The sequence below is a fragment of the Camellia sinensis genome, chromosome 9 (genome assembly GCF_055761805.1).
Source record: "Camellia sinensis isolate YWXY chromosome 9, ASM5576180v1, whole genome shotgun sequence".
Classification (NCBI taxonomy): domain Eukaryota; kingdom Viridiplantae; phylum Streptophyta; class Magnoliopsida; order Ericales; family Theaceae; genus Camellia; species Camellia sinensis.
Window position 1 is genome coordinate 195,731,704 of NC_138969.1, and position 26,695 is coordinate 195,758,398.

Genomic DNA, 26,695 nt, shown 5'->3' on the forward strand with positions numbered 1-26,695 from the left:
AAAAATGAGAGAATAAAGAATAGAAAGATGTACGATGAGAGAAAATTAAGTAAAGGGTTTTGTGAGAAAAATCGAGCCTGAGGGCCGAGTGATGTGAGCAATATATATGTGAGAAAGTGTGGGAAACATTACCTGCAGCAGTAGTGGACTCCCCGCGAATCTGGTCGTTTCTCGATGATAGAAAGCATCGAAGCCCATCAGCGTCTCAGCCAATGTCATGATAATGCAGCTCTTTCCTTCTTTCAAGCCTTGAGCAACTTCAATCAGACGAATGCTAGATCCCCTAAAGCTCGAGGCATGCAAAAAGTGAGATAGCATGCACAAGCAAAGGACGTGTTGCCGAAAACCTTGCCAATAATGGTCGCCGCGGTTCTCGGCATCAAAAAAGCGATGAATCAAGCCAAGGATATCCAGTTTCCCGTTGCAGATCAGAGACCGAGCATCGTGCATGGTGAGCCCACACATCTGTCCTAAAGTTTGGGCGTGACTGAAGTGAAACTGGGACAAAATCTCTTCATGGCGTTCAGATTCCATCAAAACTTGAAAATCTTCGAAGGTCGGACACATCTCTTGCCCACTGAAGCTAAAAACGTGTGTTTCCAGATTCCAAAACCTCGCTGCGGCATGGAGGAACGGAATGTGCAGTGAAGAACGGCTCAGCGTGAATAGTGCATTCAAGCCGAAGCCCCGGAAGTTCAACTTTTCCAAGCCATCTAGAGAAGCAATCCAAGCTACGAGATTTTCGATGAGAAACACCTCCATTTTGGTGCAAAACTGAGGTGAAATGAATGAGCCACGGAGCTAGGACTTTTAAAGAGGATAAGGCACTGTTCGGGGGACACGTGTCAAGAATCTGGTGGTAGCCAAGCTAGGTGGCCGGTCGGCCACCTTTTCTGGTAGGCCGACCACCCCTCTCCCCTCCAATGCAAAAAGCTGGTCGGCCAGCTCCCTTAGGTGGTCGGCCATAGAGAGGAAGGTAGCTTTGGTCTTGTTCTAGCTTCTAGAAGTAAGTTCCTAGCATTTCCATGCATTGGGGGTGTTGAAAGTGCGAGTTTTCCTCTGTTTCGGATGCATTCCGTCACCCAGATCGTCCGAAATGTATTTGTTTATCGAGTTGTTGTTAAATCTTGTTTATTGAGTTGTTGTTTTTGCTTATCGAGTTGTTGCTTTGCTTACCGAGTTGTTAAGCTTACCAAGTTGTTAAGTTTTGTTGAGTTGACGAGTTGTGTATTGAGTTGTTACTCTTTGTTTATCAACATTGTTATGTCTTGCTTATCAAGTTGTAAACTTGCTAAGGTTCTGTTCTTTCTTAGTAAGTTAAGTTGCTTTGTTTGTTGCGTCGGTTCACTACCTGACTTGGCAATTTTCAATGCACGATTTCCATTCAATCTCATTTTTGTGCAAAAAAATGCGATGCGATGCAAGAACATAAAATACAACACTTTCTTGAACAAAAGCTGCTTCATTCCATCATGTTTCCTTTGTTACAACATTTTACAACAAGGGTACAAGTTTTACAGAAAATAAAACTGCCTAATAATGTACAATGTGCTACAACTACTAGTAAAAAAGGCAAATAAAGCAGGAACATCTATGCTCTCAAGCGTAAGAAAAAGAGGCAGAAAAAGAGGCCCTCTTCATCCTCTTCTGCGGAACAACCTCTGTGCCATCTCCATCAACACCACTATCCGAATCGGAGCCACTGCCCTCGGAATCCTCCTCGGCATCACCTCCGCCCTCAGAGCCAGACTCAAAGTCATCCTCTCTGCCAGCAGAAGTCTCTGACCGACGATGCGCAGACTCCTCCTCCTCACTGGACTCCTCCTCAATGATATGTGCTCTGCGCCCGCCTCGTCTGCGAGACGACTCCCCTCTCCCGGCTCCTCGAGAAGGCCTAGATGGCCCAGCTCCTCGGGAAGACCCAGATGGCTCGGCCTGTGATCCGGTATATATCGGAGGCATCTGAAAAGAAAAAGTGCAGTTTGAATGCATCAGCCAAAATATGTATATCAGATGTACAGATAAAAAACTACATGGAGTGAATGTATGCCAATATAGTACATGGATGTGGTGTGTGTCAGATGTGCTCTCCGCATACAGTCGGTCAATCAATGCAGTGAAATGTTCAAATTCAGCATGTCATCAGAGATATGTTAAATACAAGAAAACTAAACAGTACCGAGACACCCATGATGGACAGCTGCGCCTCTCTCCGCAAGACCATGCCTTCGAGCGAGGCCACTAACCCGAGTAACCCTTCAGCATACTCCGTGGTAGGCTGCAGATGCAAGTGCAAATCATCAGTGAATGAATGAATGTTCAAGTATCTGAGTGATAAAGCAAAGCTGTAAAACATACTGGTGGTGAGTTAGGGTCTCTGGTGTATGGATGACCTGGCATAGGAGGCTCTATCAAAATTGGGTAGAAAGCCCCGTATCTCCATCCCGTCAACTCAGTCGGGATATCTGGCCATCCGGCACGATGATAAGTCGGGGGAATCGGGGGGACCAGTCCAGCCCCACCTCTGGATGTGCCAGCCCTACTGGCCGAAATAATGTCTCTGGCTCGGGTGCGACTCGAAGACAGCATGCCAGTAGACCTCCTCGAGGGAGTACGGACACCTGTCAATGGAGGCATCAAGTAGGTGTGACGGTAGGTCGCATACTCCCCGTCCTCCAAATACAGCAGTGCATCAGTGCCTAGCCTGGCATCAATGACACCCTGGGGAGTAAGCCTATCAGCGAGCCGCATATCGTTCGGGGGTGCTGAAGGGACACTCGGCTCAGGGAAGCCCATAGGCTGACGAAGGAAGTGGTCTCCCAAGAACCAGGCCCTACCAATTGGCCCCTCGAACAAGATCCTATACCGGGAGGCGGCCTATCCTCCGGCAAACTGGAATTGGAGATCCCCACCCAGAGGCGCCCAGGGCTGCCATAAGATCTGCGGATGACCAATGCATAAGCCGATTAGAGATTGCAAATGTGCAAAATAAGTCAAAGATCAACACATAAAGAATTGAGAGTTTTGAAATACCTCGGTCGCCCGCATAGTGTCAAAATATTGCCGTAGGTAAGGGAGAGTCTCCCGGGGCCGTGGCCGGTACTGGCCCTCGAAAACGAGCGAATAAGGGGTCATGAGAGGGGCCTCTACCTCGAGCTCTGGGGCTAGCGCCGAAAAGTACGCGAAAACCCATAACTGTGGAAAATAGGGCAAAAAGCCATCAGAATACAGAATGCTGAGTGCAGAATCTAAATACAGAACGCTGAGTGCAAAATCTGAATATAGAATGCTGAGCGCAGAATGTAAGTACACAATGTAAAGCGTGCCGTGTGTGCAATGTACAGATAATGAAAGGCAGAAATGTGAATCAAGAGGGCAGAAGGTACCTCTTAGGCTCTCCAGTAGCCGCCGACTATGTTTCCCCGCCCGCGGGAGGTCGCGCTCATATAGCAATAAAGGTAGCCAAACTGGCGCCACCCCAGCCATACTGACTAACCTGTGTGAGGTCTACCAGGGCACTCAGCAAATATAGCTCAACGATGTTCCCTCTGTCGGCAAACAGAGTGGTCTCGAAGAGGAACATCAAAAACCCTCAGGCATACTATGCAATCTCCTCAGGAGTCTCGGGCTCAGTCCCCCTGAACTGTGTAGAAAACCAGGTGTATCGGACTCGGCCCGAAGATCGGTCGACCGGTGGGCGAGCTCCCAACAGCTGAATCCAAACAGCCTCCCACTCACCCATCTCCTCATCGTAGGGGATCGCCCAGCCTCCCACGTCGAGGCCTGTCAACACGGCGAAGTCAAATGGCGTCATAGTCATATCCCCGGTAGATGAGAAATGAAAAGAGTTCTCTCCACCAGGGCGCCCATCAACGTCCTGCTAGCTGGATAGCGAGATATCCCGGTACAAAAGGGGCCATCAACCTAATCGCGGACAGCCTCCGGGAGCTCCGCATACCAATCTCTCGCAGCAATAGAACCGTATCCCCGTGTAATGCGGGAGGACATCTGCATTCATAATGAACACATGTATTCAGTTTCAGAATGGAATGAGTAAGCTGTGTGCAATTGAAGAATATGAGCTGTGTGCAAGTTAGATCAAATTCAATCTAAAGTGTGGGCTGCGTGTTCACAATTAAAGTTTGGGCTGCGTGTTCAACTTTCAACAAATGTGGGCTGCGTGTTCACCATCAAATTTGGGCTGCCTGTTCAGATTTCAGAAATTTAAAGTTTGGGCTGCGTGTTCAACTTTCAACAAATGCGGGCTGCGTGTTCACCATCAAATTTGGGCTGCGTGTTCACCATCAAATTTGGGCTGCGTGTTCAGATTTCAAAAATTTAAAGTTTGGGCTGCGTGTTCAACTTTCAACAAATGTGGGCTGCGTGTTCACCATCAAATTTGGGCTGTGTGTTTAGATTTCAGAAATTTAAAGTTTGGGCTGCATGTTCAACTTTCAACAAATGTGGGCTGCGTGTTCACAATCAAATTTGGGGCTGCGTGTTCAGATTTTAGAAATTTAAAGCTTGGGCTGCATGTTCAACTTTCAATAAAGTGTGGGCTGCGTGTTCACAATCAAATTTGGGCTGTGTGTTCAGATTTCAAAAATTTAAAGTTTGGGTTGCGTGTTCAACTTTCAATAAATGTGGGCTACGTGTTCACAATCAAATTTGGGCTGCGTGTTCAGATTTCAGAAATTTAAAGTTTGGGCTGCGTGTTCAACTTTCAATCAAGTGTGGGCTGCGTGTTCACAATCAAATTTGGGCTGTGTGTTCAGATTTCAGAAATTTAAAGTTTGGGCTGCGTGTTCAACTTTAAATCAAGTGTGGGCTGTGTGTTCAGATTTCAGAAATTTAAAGTTTGGGCTGCGTGTTCAACTTTCAACAAATTTGGGCTGTGTGTTCAGATTTCAGAAATTTAAAGTTTGAGCTGCATGTTCAACTTTCAATCAAATGTGGGCTGTGCGTTCACAATTAAATTTGGGCTGTGTGTTCAGATTTCAGAGATTCAAATGATTGAGCTGTGCGTTCAAGACAGAGTATTACGTTATAGACTAAGCATGCGGAACAAGTTGTGTGCTAAAATGAGCAGAAGTATGGCATGCAAATGTGTTCAGAACGAGCAATAAGCATACATAGCATGAAATGAAGGAAAAATGCAGAATTAAGGCAGAAAATGTAAAAAGGTGAAGTACGTACCTCTCGTGCCTGATGAGAGAGATGGGACTCCGGCTCCCGCAGTAGCAGGTCCACAGGAGCTCGAGGGTCGAAGTCGGTAAAGTGATAAAAAATCGCCCGAGGGAGGACATGAGTCGGAAGATCGTACCTCTCGGGGATGAATGGCCGAATCCTCGGCGGCAGAGACATGATGTCTGGATCGCCTCCGACGCCTGGAGAACCTCCGCCGTGGGGAAATTGACCCGCCATCTCAGGGAATCTACAAAAAGGAGCAAAAATGAGCGAAATAAGCCAAAATTGGAAAAAGTCAACAAAAGTCAACTCCCGAGAAAATCTTCCAAATATTGAGACAAACTTACCTCAAGTTGTGAAAATGAGAAAAGAAGCTCCGAAATTAAATTTTAATCGGTTCAAAGTGAAGAAAACTGAAAGTTTTCGCGAAACAACTTGGCGTGGGGCGTTGGAAAACGCGTATAGAGCGCAGATTTGAGAGAGAAAATGGTCTAGGAAGGAGGAGAAGGCAGTTTCGGAGCTGAAGTTATGAGGAAAAGAGCTTTGGACATGTACATTTAAAGAAATGAGAGCAAAAAGACCAAATTGCCTTGGATTTGGGCTAGGTGGTCAGCCGGCCACCTTTTCTGGTAGGCCGACCACCCCCTGCACTGAAACCTGGTCGGTGGCCTCCCCTGGACTCCAAACATGGTCGGTGGTGTCCCCAAGAGGGTCTCCAAGGTCTCTGCAAATTTTGGTAGTCATTGGAGTCCCCAGCACCCGAGAAAGTACAAGAAAAGTGCATTTTTCGTCGCGAAATCCCTCCGCGGGAACTCCAACTCCAACGTTCGATGCGTGTTTCATCGTCACTCGCCAAGAGCAAAATATATCCTTTTTTAGCACGCTGTGACCCTTCCGAGAGGTAAACCGGAGGTCGCGATTGAGTCACACTCGTCAAAGCTCGCATTTCTTTGCTCGTTGTCTCACGTCAAACACGCGTTCGAATTTGCACTTATCCTGCATTGTTATGCACGTCACTTGCATTCTCATGCATACCACTTTCATTGTTGTGCACGTTTCATTGGTATTGTCATACCTCCATGCTTAACTTGCGTTGTCACGCGCGTGTCTCTCGTATTGCGATGCACTTTCCCATCGGCACCCTGTTTGTCTGCATTTGATGTAGCGTTGAACATGTGTTGCTAACTATGTTATGCTTGTTAAGTTTCTCTCTTTTGCAGGCACGATATTGTATGTACGGTTCATTTGAAGCTGGTGCAACCAGACGAATCGCGCAGGTATTGTATCTTCTCCGTGTGAGACGTGGCGAGAATTGAATAATTCTCCGCATTCTTAAACTGCATGAAATGTAGTTGTTGCTTTACATTCTTGCTTAAAACTGTTGCGTGTGCGCTTCATTACAGCTTGCTGCTTTGCATGATCATGAGTTACGTCCAGCTTTGTGCATATCATTTTGCATCTTGCCCCCTGCCTGCGGGCACATCTGTGTTATCTTGCCTGTTTGTCTAAGTCTTCGGCCTTGTCAAAAATGGGTCGTCTCTGGAATTTGACATTCACTCCCGTCACGAATGACTTCCGAGTTCTGTTAAAGAGGGGCAACTGTAGACACCCCATTTTTGACCGACCTTAAGACTCAGACGTCACCAGTTGAGCGCTCGGTGATGTTGCATTTTGTGCTCGTTCTGAGGTTTTAGAGTCTCGGCTGCGAGCCTTGCCTCCGGACTTTGGGGCTCTTTTTGTGCCTTGCCTTGGTTTGCGAACCGGGTCCTGTTTTCTCCGTTTTCTCTTCCCAAAGGGAGGGAGAGGTCTCATAGACCATCTCTTAGTGGCCGTAGGCTACGTTTTGTGGTCGTAGGCCATTTTTCTCGTTTGGAGCTCAGTTCCCGGTTTTCGGAGCCGTCGGCCGTGTGCCTCGGTTCGGGACCACTTAACTACCTCCGTTTGCTCCCGTTTTTGGCACACACCTTATTTCCTCCCTTTAGAGGGACACTGTGGCCCGGGAGACCGCCTTCGTGGTCATACGCCACTTCCAGTGCCTAACAGCCTGTTTTCGGGGCCCCGAACTGCGCGTTTTGGCCCCCGAACCTTCGTTTTGCATCCGTTTTGGCCTGTTTTTGGTGGAGACCCTATTTTCACTGTTAGGGAGGGGGTAGTATGGTGGCCGGCCACCTTTTCCACTGAAAAACCAGTTTTCTCATTTTCACTCTCCAAAAGCTGATTTTTCTAACCGAAAGTTGGTTTTTCCCACTTTTGAGCCACATTTTCTGGCTTTTCATACCACCATTGTGTTGGGCTCATCTGGGAGGCCACCAATATGGGTAGGCCGGCAAAAAATTTATCTTGACCCTCTTGAACCCCCTCTAAAGGCTAGCTTTTCTCTCTCTTGGGTCACATTTTCTGGTTTTTCTCTACACAGCTGTGTTACACTCATCTGGGAGGCCACCTTTTTGGGGTGGCCGGCCAGAATTTCTTGTTGACCCTTTTGACCCCTGGTCGGCTGACCAGGGGGAGTGGCCGTTTGGCCACCTTAGCTGGTCGGCCAGCTTCCTGCTTTTTGCTCTTCCCCAGTGCAACACAACTGTGCCAGCTGTTTTGCACTTGACCCACTGTCCGAGGGTTTTGTCCCTGTTTTGGTCCTTAAAAGGGGGTTTTGACCCCTTTGCTTAGAGATAAGGATGATTTGGCCCCTTTGGTCAAGCTTCTTGAGGAAGCTTGACCCTTTTTGGTCTAGCTTCTTCAAGAAGCTTGACCCTTTGGTTAAGCTTTCTTTAGAAGCTTTGAACCCCTCTCTTGGCTTCTCCAAGAAGCCTCACCCTTCTCCCTCTATATAACACACTCCACCTCCATTTGCAAAGGTTAGAAGCTTTGGGCTGAGATATATACACATAAACCTCCATTGTCACTATTCCAAGCTCCAAAACCCTAATTTTCTTGGTCTATTTGCACTACAACCCTTAGCACCACACCTCCATCATCCATTCCAGCACCTTGGAAGTCATTTGCAGAGGTTAAAAGCTCACCAAATTGGTCCAAAAGCTGCTGGAGGTCGGCTCTTCAAGGGTAAGTGTCTATTTCCCTTAAACTTGCATTTTTTTGCTTCATTACTTAGCTTCACTTGCAAGTATTTCTGGTCTTTGTGATAAACTAGAAAGTGTCATATTTTGAGCTCCTCTTCAACTTTGTTTCAGGGCACTTTGCTGTTTGAGGTCATCTACTTCCCCTTACCCTCTATCTCTCTTTTAGGGTTGTTTTTGCATCATACTTTAGCCCTACTTGTGAACATTTTCGAGATTTGTTATAAATTGGAAAACGCCTTGTTTTGACCTCCTCTTTAATTTTTATTGAGGTTACTTTTCCGTTTGGAGTCATCTCCTTCCTTGCATGCTTCATCTCTTCATGATTAGGGCTATGCATTAGAGCATTTGCATTGGACTTGTTTTGGCCTCTTGGCCACTGAAATCCAGGGGATTTTCAGTGGCTTTGATGAGGTTTTGAGCTTTGAAATCATAGAGGGATGACCCTCTCACCCCTCATTTTCTTTACTAGCATCATTGGCTTTCCAAAGGGACTCTATTTTGCATGCATTGAAGTCATGTTTCAGGCCTCATTTTGTGAGTTTTATGGTTTGCATTAGCTCTGTCCGGAGCCCATTTTGCCATATTTTATTTCTATGATGCATGTGTAGAACAATCCCACTCAAGGCCTTTCAAAGGGTCTTTCATTTGCATGCTTCCTAGGTTAATTTCAGGGCATTTTTGGTGAGTCTTAGGGCTGTCATAACTCATTTCCAGAGGTGGTTTGCCATGTTACATGTCTATCTTATATGTGCTTAACAACCCCTTGAATGGCCTTCCAAAGAAGCCCCTCATTTTTGCATGCATTGGCTGCATTTCAGTGATTATTTGGGCATATTTTGGCATGTTTTATTCACTGTTTTTGGCTGGTTTGATGAGTTCTCATTTGCTTCATATACATGCCATGTAAACCATGCTTGTTAGCCAATGTTGCATGCTATTTTAGTCCATCATGTTAGCATCTTTTGGCCATGTTCTAAACTAGAAATGTGCATGTTTTGAGATTGCCTTGGCTCTGTCTTTTGATTTCATGATCAAATAATGCTTGCTTTGTATACTTGTAGTTCAATACATGTGCCTAGTTTTGAGTTTCGAGGCTTATTCCATGCATCGGGTGCCATATTTTCATGTTTCGGGATCATTTAGCATCATGTTTTAGTGCTGGAAATTATATGTTTGTATGTCATCTTTCATCCCTTGCCATGCTTTGGTAGAGTGGCATTTGATGCCTTAGGTTCGGTCCTCGGTATGCGTGCATGTGTGCACGCATTTCGGTCGTCTCATTTTCATCTAATGGCTACTGATGTGAGTGTGGCTGAGGTCCACTCATGTTGGTGTTGGTCCATTATGCATTGTGTATGCCATTTCATAGCATTGCGTATGCTAGGTTGTATGCTAGAGCATTGTGTATGTCATGTTGCGTCGTGCATTGTGTATGCCATTTCATAGGATTGCGTATGCTAGGTTGTATGTTAGTCGCATTATGTATGCCATCTCATTTGCATTGTGTTTGGGATAGGAGTTAGCCCAAGCACGGGAAACGAGGGACGTTTCGTACTCCGAGTGACGGAACGTGTCTCAATTCCCCGGTCGCCGACACTCCGGATTACCCATGATGGAGTTTAGGTCTTGTTGTGTTTTCGTGTGCATTCATTTCACATCAAGTTGTGCAATTTGACTCCTCGGCCATCATACATCGATATGTGTGATTGGTGGCACGAGGATCGAGGACTACACTCCCCGAAGAGTAGTCATGCATACATATGTGAAAATACTTTGCCATGCCCCTTTGTTGCTCTCTGTTGCAGTAAATCAGAAATCAGCGGCCTTCTGGAGCTTTGCACAATATTCCGAGAAAAATTACAAACAGAGGCAAACCGGGGCATCGCAATGGATTTCCGCGCAAGGCAACTCAAGCATACATCATTCATCATTCGGAATAAGAGCTGAGGTAGTCCGTGGATTTGCGTGCTAATTCATCTGCTTTCCTAGATTAATCTGTTAATTAATTAGGATTTTTGTATTTATTCAGACTGTACTATTTATTCGGACTGTATATTATTTATTCGGACCCTCCGAGCGAGGGCAATGCTGTAATAAGTGTGCGTGTGTGTGATGTATGTCTTCCAACCCCACGTCTTTCTCCCTTTTATTTACCAGCTTATGATGGTTAGATTAGGGCATATTTCAATTAGCATACTTATGCTCGCATGTTTGCATTCATTCATCTGTCTTGCATGCACCGGGCTCGGCGCACCATACTAACTGCATTTGTATTTCAGTTCCAAATTGAATACGTGTTAGCTGTAGCATCATCATATGCCATGTTTAGAATAGTCGAGCCTATTATAGTTGCATTTTGCATGTGTTGCATTAGGCATTTCTGTATAGTTAGGATCATGCATGGATTTCTAACATAGTTTTTGTTTTGGCTTGGAGTACTCGGTAAGTGTTTATGCTTTAGCATCCTTGCATGCGTGTGAGTGACTGCCATGATAGCATGCTTACCATGAGGCTAAGTGCTTATATGATATAACTGCTTGAATGCCTGTGGGTGAAGGTTGGGTTATTTGAATTGGAACAATTCATTAATTGTGAGTTTTAAGCCCACTAGATAGTGGCAAAATCATGTTTTCTAAGCCCACCCGAGGGTGGCAAATCCACATCTTAGCCTACTTGCGGGTAGCACCATCAAACCATTTTCAAATAAACAAACATGAAATGTTTTATTCCAATTCAGGCGACCCAGTCTATAATTGTATGCTATGCGCATCACGTAGTAAATCTAGGCTAATAACCGGAATAAGAACGCATAATGTTTTCAAAACTCGATATTATGGTTAGTAGAGGCCGATCTTTGAATGGGCGAGCGGGGGTGCTCACGAAGTGACCTTCCCCAATCGTACCCAAGTTCCCGAGCCGAGGTAACTTTGGTGATGACAGACACGTGGCCTTAGGCAACGAGTCAGGGTTTCCTAAATTTCCCAAAATAAAATATTTAGGTGGTGACTCTGTATCTGGCAAAGCAGTCCATGTTTGGCACTTCTTTCAAAAAATCTGTTTTCAAAAATGATTTGCCGGATTTGGATTCTTTGATGATTCATCGGTCTTGCATTGCACTCTGTGAGATTGGATACAGGACCGTGACTTTGAGTCCTGAACTGTAGTGAGCCCAAATGAACAAAACAGGAGATTTTCCCCCGGGACGTTCGAGGACGTCTACAGTATGCCATGTTGTTGTTTGCATTGAACATGCCATGTTATGTGTTGTATTGTTGCTTGGATTGGGTGTTAATCCGAGCACGAGAAACGAGGGACGTATCATACTTGAAGTGATGAAACGTGCCTCAATTCTCGGTCGCCGACGCTCTTGATCATACATGATAGAGTTTTAGACTTTATGTGTTTACTTGTGCATTCATTTTACATTGAATTGTGCAACTTCGCCTCTCGGCCATCATGTATCGAGATGCGCGATTGGTGGCCCGAAAGTCAAGAACTACACTCCTTTGAGTGTATGACATGATAGGGAGGGTGGTTGTGCACACATATCTTGCAAATACATTGCCATGCCCTTTCTTGCTCTCTGTTGCAGTAAACTGGAATTCAGCAGCAACAACTGGCCAGCCAGCCAGAAAAACTAGCTGGCCGACCACTTTTTCTGGCTTTCAATACAGAAAGTGGTCGGCAGGTGGCTGGTGACACCAATAAGTGGTCGGCCACCCTCCCTCAGGTTCCCAAGGTTGAGTTTCAGCTTTCTGGAGCTTTGTGCAAAGTTCTGAGAACAATTGAAAACAGAGGCAAGTCGGGGCATCGCATTGGATTTCCGAACGAGGCGATCGAGCATGCATCCAGTTTTCTCCCTCTAAGAACCTCCTATTTTACTGCTTTATTTAGCTTCTTTACTTAGTTAGATTAGGCATTCGTTTTGTACTTTATTAGTTAATGCGTTTAGCTATTTCAATTCGTTTTGTAATAATTAGTCAACTAGGATTAGTTAATTGGTTCTGCTTTGTAATAATTAGTTTAATTAGCTTAGATTAGCTAGTTAGCTTCTTATTCGGTCCCTCCTGCGAGAAGGCATATTGTTGTAATAAGCGTGCGTGTGTGTGATTCATGTCTTCCAACCCCCATTTCTTTCTCCCTTTTACTTACCTGCTTATGATGGTTAGTCTTAGGGCATATGTTGTTTAGCATACCTTATGCTTGCATACGTGCATCCATTCATCTATCTTGCATGCACCGGGCTCAGCGCATCATACTAACCGCATCGTATTTCAATTCCTATTTGAATACATGTATCAAGTTGCATTTTCACATGACATTTTAGGGTAGCCAAGCCTATTTGAGTTGCATTTTCGCATGTGTTGCATTAGCCATCTTAACATGAACTAGGATCATGCATGATTTCAAACTAGTTCTTTTTTTTGGCTTGGAGTACACTGTGAGTGTTTACGCTTTAGCATACTGCATGTGTGTTAATGTTGCCATGAAAGCATGCTTGCCATGAGGCTAATTGCTTAGTTGATTAACTACTTGAATGCCTGTGGGTGAAGGTTGGATTACTTGAATTGGAACAAATTCGTTGAAATCCGCATTTTAGCCTACTTGCGAGTAGCAAACTTCAAACCGTTTTCAAACGAATATGCAATGTTTTGTTCCAACTTAGGCGATCTAGTCTATACTTGTTTGCTGTGCGCATCACATAGTAAATTCTAGGTTAATAACCGGAATAAGAACACATGTGTTTTCAAAAACAAGATATCATGCTTAGTAAAGGCCGATCTTTTGATCGGGCGAGCGGGGGTGCTCATTGCATGACCTTCCCCTCTCTTACCCAAGTTCCCGAGCCGAGGCAACTTTGGTGATGACGGACACGTGGCCTTCGGCACGAGTCAGGGTTTTCTAAATTTTCCCAAAACAAAATATTTAGGTGTGTAGACAGGCCCGTGGGCCTCATGCTACAGCTCGGACTCGACTTTTTGTGTCACGGTTCTTAATCTGAACCAAAGAGTCCAAATCCGGCAAATCGTTTTGAGAAAACTGATTTTTGAAAGAAGTGCCAAACATGGACTGCTTTGCCAGATACAGAGTCGCCACCTAAATATTTTATTTTGGGAAATTTAGGAAACCCTGACTCGGTGCCAAAAGGCCACATGTCCGTCATCACCAAAGTTGCCTCGGCTCGGGAACTTGGGTACGATTGGGAAAGGTCACTTCGTGAGCACCCCCGCTCGCCCGGTCATAGACCGGCCTCTACTAACCATGATATCAATTTTTGAAAAACATTGTGAGTTCTTATTCCGGTTTATTAGCCTAGGTTATTATGTGATGCGCACAGCATACAAATATAGACCGAGTCGCCTGAATTGGAACGAAACATTTCATGCTTGTTTTTGAAAGTGGTTTGCTACCCGCAGGTAGGCTTTAAAACATTTGATGATTTATTCCAATTTAAGTAACCCAACCTTCACCCACAGGCATTCAGGTAGTTATATCAGATAAGCATATAGCCTCATGGTAAGCATGCTATTCATGGCAGTCACTCACACGCATGCAAGGATGCTAAAGCATAAAGCTTACCGAGTACTCCAAGCCAAAATAGGAATTCATTAGAAATCATGCATGATCCTAAGTATACAGAAATGCCTAATGCAACACATGCAAAATGCAACAATAGCAGGCTCGGCTATTCTAAGATGGTGTATGAAATGTTACAGCTATCATGTATTCAACTTTGAAATTGAAAGTACAATGCAGTTAGTATGATGCGCCGAGCCCGGTGCATGCAATACAGATGAATGAATGCAAACATGCTGTCATACTGTATGCTAATTTAAATATGCCCTAATCTAACCATCATAAGCGGATAAATAAAAGGGAGAAAGACGTGGGGTTGGAAGACATACACCACACTCACGCACACTTATTACAGTTGTGCCCTCACTCGGAGGGTCCGAATAAATATACAGTCCCGAATAAAAGAATATTACAGTCCAAATATTACAGTCCGAAATATTACAGAATCCTAATTAATTAACGAATTAACTAAGAAAGCAAATAAAACTGACGTGCAAGCCAGGGACTGCCTTGCTTCTGATGGATGATGCATGTCCGGATTGTCTTGCGCGGAAATCCATCGGAATGCCCCAATTAGCCTCTGTTTACACTTGTTCTTGAAATGCGTGCCAAGCCCCAAAAAGTTGCTGATTCTTCGTTTTGCTGCAACAGAGAGCAGGAAAGGGACATAGCAATGTATTTGCACAGATATATGCATGTCTCGATCCTCGTGCCACCAATCACGCATACCGAGGCATGATGGCCGAGGAGTCGAAATGCACAACTCAATATAGGATGAATGCACATGAAACTACAGCTAAAATCTAACTCCATCATGGACAATCCGGAGTGTCGGTGACTGGGGAATTGAGACACATTCCGTCACTCGGAGTACGAAATGTACCTCGTTTCCCGTGCCCGGGCTAACTCCTATTCCGAACACGATGCAATATGCATGATATGCATGAAATGCAAATAATATACAATCCTAACATACACAATGCTATGGAAGTGAAATGCCTCGAAATGCGTGCACACGGGCGCGCAAACCGGGAAAATGACAGAATGCAATCTAAGATACAACCTAGTATGCACCATGCTGTGAAAATGAGATACCTCGAAGTGCGTGCACACGGGCACGCAAACCGAGAAAATGCATGAATGCAATGAAAATGAGATGCCTCGAAATACGTGCACACGAGCACGCAAACCGAGGCAATGGCAAACGCAATGCAATGAAAATGAGATGGCTCGAAATGCGTGCACACGGGCACGCAAACCGAGGCGATGACGAAATGCGATGAAAGGCCAAAGAAGCATGATATGGACTTATACCAACATGAGTGAGCTTCAGCCACACTCACATAGGATGTCGGCGGATAAAAAAAGAGGTGCCTCGAAATGCGTGCACACGGGCACGCAAACCGAGGCGATGGCAGAATGCGATGAAATGACATGAAAACATGATATGGGCTTATACCAACATGAGTGAGCCTCAGCCACACTCACATAGGATGCCGGCGGATAAAAAAGAGGTGCCTCGAAATGCGTGCACACGGGCACGCAAACCGAGGCAATGGCAGAATGCGATGAAATGACATGAAAACATGATATGGGCTTATACCAACATGAGTGAGCCTCAGCCACACTCACATAGGATGCCGGCAGATAAAAATGAGGTGCCTCGAAATGCGTGCACACGGGCACGCAAACCGAGGCGATGGCAGAATGTGATGAAATGACATGAAAACATGATATGGGCTTATACCAACATGAGTGAGCCTCAGCCACACTCACATAGGATGCCGGCAGATAAAAATGAGGTGCCTCGAAATGCGTGCACACGGGCACGCAAACCGAAGCAATGGCAGAATGCGATGAAATGACATGAAAACATGATATGGGCTTATACCAACATGAGTGAGCCTTAGCCACACTCACATAGGATGCCGGCGGATAAAAAAGAGGTGCCTCGAAATGCGTGCACACGGGCACGCAAACCGAGGCAATGACGGAATGCGATGCAATATGGCAAAATGATATGCAAGCATGCTAATGGAATTTCAGCACTAAAATATGGGGGAAAACAGTCCCGAAATGAGGCGAAATGACATGAAATGCATGGAATTGTCCCGAAATGCGAATTTAGGCACCCGAAATGGCCTATAGCTATGCCAAACATGCACAACATGGACATGCAATGCAAAGACAGAAGCTAGGCAGTCCCAAAAAAGGCACTTTCACAGTTATAAACATGGCCAAACAGCAAGCATAGGTATGGCAAAAATGGCATGCAAGAATAGGGGCCAAAAGAGGGGTAATGAAGCAAGTGATATAAGCAAAACCCAAACTGAAAAAATTCCTTCTACAACATTAAAGAGGGACCAAAAATATGAATATTTACAGTATATGGCAGCCTCAAAATCAGTATACAAACGTGATAGAAATGTGATGCAAAATGAGGCTCAAAAGTGGCTATAACATGAAGTATGCAAAATATTCATCAAACAGCCTAAGACCCTTAATAAAACATGTAGAATGGGCCAAAATAGAACTATTTCCAGAACTGTAAAATGGCCAAAAACAAAAGCATGGTAGGCTAACTAAACATGCAAGAATGGGGAATAAAAGAGAGATATAACATGAAGTGACCTATGGAGGCCCCAAACCATGAAAGGACCTAAATGAAATATGAAGAATGGACCAAAATAAGCACTTTTTCAGAACTGTAAAATGGCCTAAAACAAAAGCATGGTAGGCTAACTAAACATGCAAGAATGGGGAATAAAAGAGAGATATAACATGAAGTGACCTATGGAGGCCCCAAACCATGAAAGGACCTAAATGAAACATGAATAATGGACCAAAATAAGCACTTTTTCAGAACTGTAAAATGGCCAAAACAAAAGCATGGTAGGCTGCCATTGCATGCAAGAATGGGGAAGAAAAGAGGAGTATAAAGGTAGGTATAACATGGAAGTCCCAAATGGTGTTGAGCCCTTCTTCAATATTGAAGAGGGGCTCAAAATAAGCCTAATATCAGTTTACAACATGCTCAAAAACAGATTACTCATGGGTCGAAAATAGCATGCAAAATTATGACATATAAGAGGATCAATGAAGCAAGTGTATCATGGAGGGCTCAAACAGGGTTGAGCCCTTAATGAAAAGTGAAGATGAGCGCAAAAGAGGGCCCTTTTCAGTTAGGGCCGGAGCTTGAAACAAAAAGCAAGTGAGGCTTACAAATGGATCAAGAAAAGGGGTCAAAGAAGAGAAAGGTTACTCACCCTTGAAGACTAAGACTTTTGTTGCTTCTTGGATCAATTTGCAGCTTCTTTGGCCTTTGAGAAACCTTCCTTGTTGCTGGAAATGAGGTGGTGGTGGTAGAGCTTGGTGGTGTAGAAGAAATGGTGCTTAAGGACTTAAGGTTTTTCAAGGAAATGAGAGGTATAGAAATGGAGTTGTGTATGGAAGCTTGAAGATGAAGTTTTCTAACCCCAACAAAGGATATATCTTGCTTGCTATATAGGCCAAAAAGGGGGTGTAAAGGTGGGGGAAAAGGAGAGTAACTTTCCCCCACAAAATATCCCCCGGATAAAGATCTTTTTTGGGGGATAAAGCCTCACAGCTGTAAAGGGAACAGTGCAAGGAGCCCGGCCGGCCTGGTACTTTTGCTGCAGGTAGCCGGCCGGCCACACCCCCTAGCCGGCCGGCTAGGGGTCAAAAAGGTCAATCAGATTTTCTGGCCGGCCACCAACTGGTAGGGTCCTCCTATGTGTGTACAACACAACCCTGTGGTTCAAAATCCAAGAAAGTGGGTCCAAGGGGTTCAACATTAGCTCGGAAAGAGGGGTTCAAAAGGGTCAGGTGGAATTACTGGCCGGCCATGAACTTTTAGGGTCCTCTCATGTGTGTACATCACAAATATGTGGTTCAAAGTTCGAGAAAATGGGTCCAAGGGGTTCAACATTAGCCCGGAAGGAGGGGGTCAAAAGGGTCAAGTTGAATTAATGGCCGGCCATGAACTTTTAGGGTCCTCTCATGTGTGTACATCACAAATATGTGGTTCAAAGTTCAAGAAAAAGGGTCCAAGGGGTTCAACATTAGCCCAGAAGTGCGAAAAACGGGCGCCGGAGGGCGTCGGAGGATGTATAACTGGTTGCTGCAACAATTGCTGGCCTCCCACCCTTCAGTGACCTCCCCAGTGATAAAACAGAGGTACCTGCCAAAAATGAACAAAAACCGTTGCAAAACGAATGCTCGGGGACCAAAACGCGCAGTTCGGGGTCCCGAAAATGGGCTGTTAAGCACCGAAAGTGGCATTCGGCCACGAAGTGGGCTTCTCAGCCCCCAGTGTCCCTCAAAAGGGAGCAAATAGGAAGTATGCCAAAAATCAGAACAAACGGAGATGGTTAAGCGGTCCCGAACCGAGGCACACGGCCTAACGGCTCCGAAAACCGGAAACCGGACTCCGAAATGGGAAAAATGGCCTACGGCCACCAAATGTAGCCTACAGACATTGAGAGATGGTCTACTGGACCTCTCCCTCCCCTCAGGAAAAGAAACAGAGAAAACCGAGTCTGGTTCGCAAACCGAGACAAGGTACAGAAGAGGGTTCGAAAGTCCGGAGGCAGGGCTCACGGCCGCAACTCTGAAACTTCTGAACGAGCACATTATGCAACATCACCAAGAGCTCAATCGGTGACGTCTGAGTCTTAAGGTCGGTCAAAAATGGGGTGTCTACAAGGTGGCGACTCTGTATCTGGCAAAGCAGTCCATGTTTGGCACTTCTTTATAAAAATCAGTTTTCCAAACCGATTTGTCGGATTTGGACTCTTTGGTGATTTATCGGTCTCATATCGCACATTGTGAGATTAGATTCAGAACCGTGACATTGAGTCTGAACTGTAGTAGCTAGAGAGCAAACGAGATTTCGCGTCTTCGCAAGCGTGGAGCTTTGGAAGTCCTCGGGGCGCGTCTACAAGGATATGAACAAGGGGGGGAAAATGAGCAAAAGTCGGTTTTTAAGTTTGCTGATTCGCACATACCGCTCGAGCGGTCTTTCCACTGCTTAAGCAGTGAACTAAACCTTTCAGTATTTCAATCTGCAAAACAAAATATTGGATGCACCCTCTTCACTGCTCAAGGGCTCACTTAAGACACAACTAATCACACAGGCACAAACCCAAAGACACTCCCAGCACATCAACTTTATTTCTATTTATAACTATTTAAGTAAATGTTTTCATTTAACCTCTTACATTTATATTTCATTTACTTAAATTTACAATGTAAATAAGAAAATACCCCCCATTTGGATTTTTAAAAAATACAAAAAAATCAAATCCAATTAAATCAAATAGTGATTTCCCCTGTTCTAATACAAAAATAATTTTTGGACTGAAATTTCTAAGTTTGACGTTGAAGTAAGGGGGTTAATACTTCATAGAACAATTTCATAAAATCAATTTATACTATTTAAAATATAAGGAACAATTACCACCAAAAACTATTTTCAAAATCGTAAGTTTTGAAAAACCCAATTTTTCACACTTCGAAAATTTTCAAGTAAAGTCAAATTTTCGATAGCAGCCCTTTTTAATACAATATCTTTATACGAAAAGGAATAGGTGTCGGGTCTCAACCCGAGCTGTTACACAAGAGCACATAGCGAAGCTAAAAATCATACAAAAATGTTAATGGAATCCCTACCTCAATAATAAAAAGAGAGGGAAGAAAAATCCCAAAATCAACGGAGGCGAAAGCTTGAACTTTCTAGATTAAAACGATCACCTCGATGAGCTTTACCTTTTTTCCCAAAGCACCAAGGTGACGAGATTAGCGGATTAGGATATATGGAGTGATTTGTATAAGAATTTAAAGAGAGAGAGAGAGAGAGAGAGAGAGAAGAAAAATGGGCCTGGAGACCTTTTAGAGAGAGAGAGAGATCAGAAAAGTGATAAAAAGATATTTTCTTCGTAACTTTAAACACACAGACTGCTCGAGCGAACAAACCTAGGCTCCAGCAAAGATACCAAACTCCCAAAAGACTAATCCTACAAAACAGATCGCTTAAGCGAATAAAACACCGTTTGAACGTAGAATCCGAACTCTCAGAAGTTCAGACTGCAAATAAACCATTGCTCGAGTGGCCAAAACAACGCTCAAGTGGAGAAAGACCAGCTCGCAGAAGTTTATCTTGTAAACACAAGTTTTGAGAGAAACGAAAGACCACTCAAGCGACTAACTCACCGCTCGAGCAAATGCAAAAACAAATAGATAGAATTTTTCCAAAAATACTAAGTCTTGACCTGTTCAAACAATCTCAAAAACCAAATTCTCAACTCCCAAGCAACAATATAAGACTAGAATAGATATAAACAACAACAAAAGATACCAAACTCCAAACTAAAGAGTATAAAAGGGTCGGGTCTTAACCCAGACCGCTATATTACCTCAGTAGTTGGGCTCTGAAGGCAGTGGACATGGAAAGAAACAAATGCATTTGATCTTTAATGTGTTTTATGTGAAGCTAGAGAGGTTGTTTGAGAAGCAATTAATGTAGAAATCTCTATGTTTGAGGCTATCAAAGATGTAGGTTTTATTTATGTGGGAAGTAAAATCTAAGCTCAGTCGTGTAGGATTGGAAGTCAGCTTGGACTGAGCATCCTAAACCAAACTATAGCTGTCAAGACCCAAACTCGCCCCCCTATAGGTTTAGCGTCGTAACCGGCCAGTAATCCGTAGATTACCAAAGGCCTCTTAGCAGAATAACATATAATCAGGGGCTGCGGAAACAAATAACAAATTATACAACATCCATTGAGCTGTGCAAACTTATATAAGACAGAAAAATTTTAAACTTTATATACATACATTTACACATCATCATATACATATAGAGAGACTAGACAGAAAGGGACTTGGCCCTAAATACAGAATAAACAAAAACAAGAAAACAAAACTTGAACTTTATGCACATAGCCATAACCACTTGACATATCCAGAACCTCCACGGGATGCACATAGGTTGGCTGACAAAACAAAGTCCAGGCAGAAGCTCTAGGCCTGGTCACACGCTTGATCACCTACATACATAAATAATACGGTGAGCTGGAGCCCAGTGAATAATAACAAAATAAAGGGTTTTAATGAATGATATCCATCATAGAGTCAGAAATCAGTGTTTATATCAAAAACAGATTCTTATCAGAAGCAGAGTCTTATGCATATTTAGATTTCAGTCAGAAACAGGTTCATATTCATATTCTTATTCAAATCATATACAAAAATCAAAGTTCATGCTTAATCATACATGGTACATCCATTAGTTTTATCTTGCTTGTTAGTTCCATAAGGAACCTCAGGTACCGAAAACTTGTAATATACTTGAGCCACGATATTGTTACCCCCGGGCAAGGGCCATGAGACCACGGTATTATTACCCCCGGGCAAGGGCCTTGCTTAAAAACCACGGTATTGTTACCCCCGGACAAGGGCCTTGTGCTAAAGATGCCATGAATACATTTTAGAAATTTGGACAATCATTCATTCATATAAAACATCACATTTTAGAAAACTGATCATTTCATAGCATCAGAAAATAATTAAAGTTAAACATAACTTTACAGAGTTATTACTTACAGATGGCTTCGCTAGCAAATCAGATAATGCAAATAAATCGGATAGATCATGCAAACGATAGCGCGCGACCTACACAAACCCATAACATATACACATAGAAACACAATATTAATTCCTTGATCAAACTTGACTTTTCTTGTCTTTTTCTATCTAAGTAGTTTGAAGTTCTACTACGCTTATTCTTTCTTATTCAAATGATCGGGTTCTCATTCCACATATTCTTTCATTACTAAATTATTCTTTTCTAAATAAACCAATCTCTTACTTGGCTTCTTAATCAAGTACTACTAAGTTAATGACTTATTCTTTAATCAACTAATCAATGTTGATTGTTAGCTTATTAATCTTTATTGAGCCATAAATCATGTCTAGAATGCTTTGAAAATGTAACGCCCCAAAAATATATACATCCGATAAACCCAATTTAACTCAAGATGATCTAATTCTCAATTATTCCATCATTAACATGAGAGAGAGAATGATAAATATTACATTCATTAATGAAAAGACCAAAACCCCTTTCTTTTCTATTCATGACTTTCTAGTAAGAATCATAAAAGAAATCACATGCATTCATACATTCACTATTTCTAAAATATAAATCTATGGCATGTGATGATAGAAATTTAAAGCAAGCTAAGTACAAAATAATGCCCTATTGGCTACAAGTTCCAAGGCTTTGCCCGGTTACAACAAAGTGGTTTTCAAACCCATACATAGATAGCCCTTGGCTTGCAAAGAAAACATAACAAATAAATAATTGAGCCTTGTGCTCCAAAAGATCCTCCACGCCTTCACTTTGGCGGAGGACCACCACAATTACTTGAAAAATGGTTTCCACTAAGGGATGAGTGTGACAATCCTCACCATTGTTTACTGATAACACCACTGATTAGTGCTAATCTATGATTAAGCATGTTAACTGACTGATTGATTGAAATTTCGAACTGATTGATTGAATGTATTAGTTTGAATGCAATTCTATCTGTTAACTGTTAAATGATCTGTTCATGTTTTATGTTTTAAACTGCAAATTGAAGGCCTTATCGGCGGCCGAACCAGAAATTGATTAGTGTTTTGTGCTAATTAGAATTTATATGATTTTATGGTATATTTAATTGAAATTTGATTCGGTATGATTAAATTAGGTTTAATAATGTTAAATTGTAATAGTTGGCCTTAATCACAATTTTGCCATAGAAGTGGGCCACTATCTACAACATTGTTTGGAGCCTTTGATACATCATTCTTGTTCATCTTTGAGAGACCAAACCGTAGGAGAGAGTGAAAGAGGAGAAAACTTAGCTTCATTTGAGAATTGCTTGGAGAACTTAAAGAATTGAAGAGTAGATTACATATTTGAGCTTCCATTCTTGTAATTGAGGACCTAAGGTAGGAGAACCATCTTCTTAATTGTAAATTCAAGTTGGTTCTTGCATGGTTCTTGGTAATTTAGAGTTTAAGGGTATGAATTAGCTTAATATGTTGAATTGAGTAGGAATTCATGCATGCATGTTTACATTATTGAGTTTTGAGTTGATTTCATGGAAATCTTCACATGCATGTCTATATTCTAGCTATAGTCCATGAATTCATCATGTTTTTGAAAGAATTGACTCATTTGGTCTTGTACTAGAAGCTTTGAAGTTGATTAAATTCATGCATGTTGCATGTACATCATGCTCTTGAAATTATTGTTGAATTTGTGTTCAATTGAGTTACCTTTGGGCTTGATTTTACAAAATTGATCTTTGAAACATGTCATACTATGAGTCTACAAGTGTTTTCCAGAAAATTAGCCCAAGAGGATCGAATTTGATGCATTAGAATTGAGTTTTGAGCTTGAGGTTCAAATCTAGAAATTCCAGATTTTGGACTCACGCTCGAGCGGGGGACTCCATGCTCAAGCGTACATACTGAGTTCATGCAGTCCGCTCGAGCGGGGAAAGTGACGCTCGAGCGTGAAATGCATGTATCCAGTACTTTGCATGCTCGAGCGAGGACTTGTGTCTCACGCTCGAGCGGGGGTCGAGCGCTCGTCGAGTGTGAATTTCACACATCCAGTACTTTTGCAGTCCACTCGAGCGAGGAAGTGACGCTCGAGCGGGGCTCTTTTGTCTGCATGTCCGCTCGAGCGGGGAAACCCATACTCGAGCAGAACCCTGTTTTCTAAAAATTCTGAAAAGTGCTTAAAAGTGCATCCTTGCATCCTCATTCCATCCTAGGCATTCCTAGGCCTAGTTTAAGGCATCTTAATGAGAATAGTGATGTAGAACCACACCGAGGCAAATTAGAGATTAAGTTATTATTTCCCAACTGTGTAGCTTAGTGTGTGTTCGTTCTGTAACTGTGTAGGGTTGGCATCTGAGGACGCTCTAGCTGCTTATAGCCCAGTGCTCTGTGAGTAACAATGTTGTAAAGATATGTTCAATTGAGATTACTTTCAGAACGAATGACTGAACTGCTTTATGAAATAACACTGTTGACTGAATGAATGCTTGTCCTAATTGCGAACTGTATTCGTGGCATCCATAGCAATTTACTGTTACTGTACTGTACTGCTACTGTCACAGAGATCTCTGTCGGTTCCCATGTTTGGAACCACTACTGTTTACTAATATGATGGCCATCAACTGACTGTTCGGTCTGTTAAGACCTACTGTACTGTTTTGCTATTGGATGTACCACATATGACTATTATAGTTTCTGAATGACTGTTATGGCATGAAATATGAGCCACAAACTGAATGACTGATATACTGATAATTGACTATTTTCAATACTGAAAGGACATTCATTCTTAACCTCTTTACACATATGTTATTCACTGGGCTTTAGCTCACTGCTTATATATATATGTAGGTGTACAGGCACCGGACCGTTGCTAAGAGCGTCAGGATAAGCTCTTGTTTTGTCAAGCCAACCACTGTGCCTCACTAAGAGGTTCCAAGTCCTTCAAGCTAGAGCTGTTTTGGGGTGTTTTAGATTCCCCCTTTTTGTATCTATTTTTGTAACACTGTATAGACTGTATCTGTACTGTATTATTATGGTAGGGATTTGGTCCCTAACCTGAATATCTGTATATGATGCGTGTACATACTGTCTTTGTTCTGAATATATATATGTTTCGAAAAGTCTTTTGCATACAGACTGTCACAGCTCATTAGACATCTTTTAATTACTGTTTTGGCTTTCGCCAACCCCTGTACTTTGTATTACTGTTTTACTATTAAGCAGGCCTTCGGTAATCTCGGATTACTGGCCGGTTACGATGCTAAACCCATAGGGGCGGGTTTGGGTCGTGCCAATGAGCATAAAGCCCAGCAGAGATAATCTAAATAAAGTGCACACAGTTTAACAATATCATGAGGTGCAATGCATATGAGATGCCAATGCCAAAAATCATAGGTTTTCTCATTTCGAAATTCTCATTAAAAGCATAACCAATTCAATCATCCATTTCATGGAACAAGGGGCGGTAAATACGACACTGGAAATCCCTAGGCTGGTGTCTGCAAGTAGGCATAACTAGCACTACCAATCTCCACTTTACCGGCTCCTAATCGGAAGGCACGTGGCACATACTCCGCGCTTGTTTTCGGTCTTTCACCCTGGACCCTCAAGCCAACTTAAACAATACCAATCTGCACCCCCTATCTAGATTTACTCAATGTATTTACCCCGTAACTCAACACATTTCAAATATTCTCAATGAATCAATTTGAAAATCAATTTCTCAAATCCAATGCAAGAATTAAATCATGAGATTATGCAATGTTCAATGCCATGCATGAATTTACAAATATTTCAATTTACCCATTTCACATGCAATTTTTACAATAATCAATACAACCCTCCACGGTTGCCCAAACAATTATCTCTATACAAAATATATCAAGAGACAAAATATGACTCATAATCTCATATTTTCAATCATTTCAACATAGGAGTAACAATCACATGTTCAATCTCCTCTTTTCCAACTCAATCAAGAATCATGATATTCTTCCATAAATTTTATCAATTTTCCCTTTTTATTCAAACTCAAGAATTCACCAAGAATATTCAAAATACTAAATATAACATAAGTTTCTCTCAACATTTCTCGATGCCTCAACATGATAAATAATTTTCATCTTTCTCAAAAGTTCAATATTTTCAACTTAAACAATTTTCAAAAGAAACCTCAATGGTTTTCAATGTTCGCAACATCAATCTCATCCATTTAAACATCCACTTTCAAATTCTCATTTGTTCAAATAAACATATATTTTTAACCCTTATAAACTTTTCACAAACTTAGCCAAAATCTTAATTTTAGCATTTTAAATTTCTAGGGTTTCACTAAAATTTGGGAATATCTCATAAAATAAAATAAAAAAACACATTCCCCAAAATCCACAAGTCACACAAAATCTCACTCAACCAACAAGAGATTTTAAAAAAATTTGAGAACTTTCCCCTTTTCATGCATTTAATATACCATTAATAAAACCCCAATCTTTTCAAATATCACACTATCAAAATAACACATAATAAAGCTAAAACACATACACAATGTTTAGAAAATCCCTACCTCAAAAACTAGAAGATGAAACAAGCAAAAACCTCAATTTTCGACTTTGTTGGATTTCGATCTCCACCGGTCAAAACGTTGCTCTCGCCAAGCTCTTCACTTTGATCTTGAGAACTATGGTCTAAAACCTAATAGATTCTGGTAGATCAAAGATTTTATATGATAAATGTAACTAAAAAAAAAAATTCGGACAGAGAGAGAGAACCGAGAGCCGAGAGAGAAGTGGAGGCAACAAATAAAAGAAATGAAGAAGTAAAGAAGAAGAAAGAAGGAATAAGGGAATGGGGAGAGTAGCACCCACGTGGGTCTGCCTCCTTGATTCAATTTAATAATATTTTTTTTTTCAATTAAATACAAATATCTATCTATATATATACATCTATATATATATATATCAATTAAAAGTATATTTCAACATTATTAATGACAAAAATGATATAATATTTTCTCACCACAAAATATATTTCATTTGATGGTGTACGCCATAAATATTTGTAACTCTCTCAAGATTATAAAATAAATAATAATAACAATAGCAACAATAATACATGGTTACAAATGAGTCATGATTCAATCAATTGGGTCCAAAATGAATGAAGTTTAATAATTTAAAATAAATCTCCAACTAAGATTAAAGTATAAATAAATTTTAAAA

At 42.3% G+C, this 26,695-nt stretch overlaps 1 long non-coding RNA gene across 1 annotated transcript; it reads right to left on the reverse strand.

Annotated features, from left to right (window-relative positions):
* Positions 1-20,314: 20,314 nt before the first annotated feature.
* On the reverse strand, positions 20,315-26,259 carry LOC145800084 (uncharacterized). Its single transcript, XR_014341406.1, has 3 exons — positions 26,041-26,259; positions 21,465-21,533; positions 20,315-20,908 (listed from the first exon to the last, which is right to left on the reverse strand). It is a non-coding gene; the product is annotated as an uncharacterized LOC145800084 (long non-coding RNA).
* Positions 26,260-26,695: the final 436 nt, after the last annotated feature.